We start from the raw sequence: 2,950 nt of genomic DNA on the forward strand, positions 1-2,950 counted from the left end.
ACCTCATGGTAAAACCCAACTGGAAAGAGTGGCCGAATAGGAAGATCAATTAGCCGATCACATAGAAGTTCTCTCTCTTTTGGAGCACATTCTCTTCGCTTATATGTTCCTGGAATCACTCCTTGAGGAAACTGTTTCTCTTGATAATCCACCTAAATCAGAAATTAAAATGAAAGCCTCTGTCAAAAAGTTATACAATTCAAAAAATGAATACAAACGAAATGGAAGGAGATACACGTACAGTGAGAGGCAAAAAAATCACGGACACCATAGTCTTTAGCTGAGAAAATTGTGGATAGTACTTTATATCGTCGATGCCTAATACACCAGCACGATTGGCGAACCTTGTGATCTTTCCTGTTTCAATAATGAGTAGGCGTGATCCAATTTCGAATTCTTCTTTGAATATTTCAAGGACTTTGGTTTTGAAGACGAAAATTTATGTATCTGCCGGCGAAGAGGAAGTGGAAGTTGACGTCGTGAAGCTGAGGCGGCTGGTGGTGATTGGACAACGGGAAATAATCTGGATCGATTGTGGATCCAGATCTGAAGGCGGGAAGTAGTCGATAATGAAAAACGTGAGCGATGAGGCACTCATTAGAGGCGATGCGACGGTAGGAGGTGGGATGAGAGAGAGAGAGAAAGAGAGAGAGAGAGAGAGAGAGAGAGAGAGGGTAGGTGGGGTTGATGTGATTCAATCAGCTGATTAGGATATGAATTATGTTTTCACTAAAATGCCCCTGATTTATTTAATTATGATGCCCCATTGTCTTTTTTTCCAAGTATTTACGAAAGTGCCACAAAGCATCCTAACATGTTTCTAATGCTTGAACATAACACGAATTTACATAACCACTCATCCAACATGTTTTCTAATGCTTGAACATAACACGAATTTAATATAATATTTGTTTCACATGTACATGCAATAACATCAATTAATATATTCATAAAAATGATACTATCATCACTAGTACTCTTCATATTTAAATGTTAAAAAATATCATAAACATTATTTTTTATTGTAAATACCACTGACCGTATACTTAAAAATATACAATCATCATCCGATAGATAAGATAGATATTTATATTTATAGAAATTTTAATTGTCATCAGTTCTTGGTTCTTACAAATATCAACACTTTATATATATATATATATATATATATATATATATATATATGCAGTGCGGTTCGGTTTTTTGCGGTTTTTGCGAGACTAGAAACCGCACTGCACCGAGTATTTTCGGTTTTTGCAAAACTAAAAACCGCACCATCGGTTTTCATTTCGGTTTCGGTTTTTCGGTTTCAGTTCATGCGGTTTTTTCGGTTTTTTTGGTTTGCGGTTCGGTTTTTGCTCACCCCTAATCCTAACCTTTTATTATTTTGATCTAACGGCCCTCGTTTGGTTCTCGGGTTTTCGGGAAACTTTGAGTTCTCAAATGATCTTTCTCTCTCTCTCTCTCTCTCTTTATATATATATATATATATATATATATATATATATATATATATATATACTAATAAATGAATAGTTTTAATATCTTTTTGCTAAGTGTCACTATACTATAACTCATCATTAATATTATGGCATGTGTCATGTAGATATATTAGGCAACTCATTTCAAAATTCAAATTTATATTTTCTAATTATATGTTAAATTTGAAGTTATAATAACTTTTTAAAATTTGATATATCTCTTAATTAATAATTAATTTAAAATGAATTATTTAAAATAATTGATTAATAGTTATAAATTTTTATTATAAAAGTTTAATTAATTTTATAATCGTGGTTCTCACGGGTTATAAACTAGTATATATATATATATATATATATATATATATATATATATATATATATATATATATATATATATATATATATATATATATACACCTTAATAAGCATTTAGCATGTTTTGCTGAATTTTAAGAGGTACACGATTTATTGCAATATTTACAATCAGTTTATGCATATAATCTTATTTGGTCGATAGTTGAATAAGTCAAGATAAGAAACAGGCCTCGAGCTCATTCAAAAGATATTCCAACTATTTTTGCTAAAACTACTTGATGCAAGACTCATTTAAAATGGATTGACTAATTCAAATTGTCTTCCCCTTCCCTCAATCAAATCCACCACCACACTATCATTCATCTCTATTTAATCACCATTAATGGCTGTTTTTTTTTGCCTTCGACCAGCTGTGACCACCATTCTATCATCGTCTGCAAGAGAAACCTTAATCAAATTCTATTTTAGCCCCTCTAAAAACCTTGTCGGTTCCACCACCACCCATCTCTCCTTCTCTATAACCCTAAGTAGCCGTCAGACACACCAGCTTCATAGTCTCACAACATACCTGGAGCACCCACCTTGAACCACTCAAGAGTCAAGACAATCGCACCATCACTTAGACCCACTTGAAACCTACCCTCTGTCTCTCTCTCTAATATCAGTCGGCCTAAACGCCTCCACCTTTCACTTCTCTCTTTTAGAAATCCTAATCTCAAACATCACAACCCACCAACAGGAAACAATGTCGTCACATAAGCTTCACCGCCATCCAAAAAGCCACGTTCACCACTAAGGGTTTATGAGATTGTTTTGATTGTTCAATCAATTTAAGGTCTGTCTTTTCCTATTCCCTCTATATTTCTCTCTCAGCTTATCTACTACTCACATATATTCAAATCGTGTTTATTTTATGTATATTGGTGTTTTTAATCAGATTGGATAATGTTAAAAAGACTCAAATTCTATATGAAGAATTGGTGATGTTTAGATAATGAGAAATTGACTCATGTTTTTAGAAAACTAGTGGTTTTAAGATTTTTGAGGTAATATGTTGATTAATATTTCAAATTATTCATTTATGGATTATTGTTTTTTCTGTAATTTAGGTTCTTCATATTTTTGGTTATTAGTAACTGGGAGACTGATTG

The sequence above is a fragment of the Lactuca virosa genome, chromosome 1 (assembly GCF_052849685.1).
Source record: "Lactuca virosa cultivar CGN04683 chromosome 1, Lactuca_virosa_CGN04683_v6, whole genome shotgun sequence".
Taxonomy (NCBI): Eukaryota; Viridiplantae; Streptophyta; class Magnoliopsida; order Asterales; family Asteraceae; genus Lactuca; species Lactuca virosa.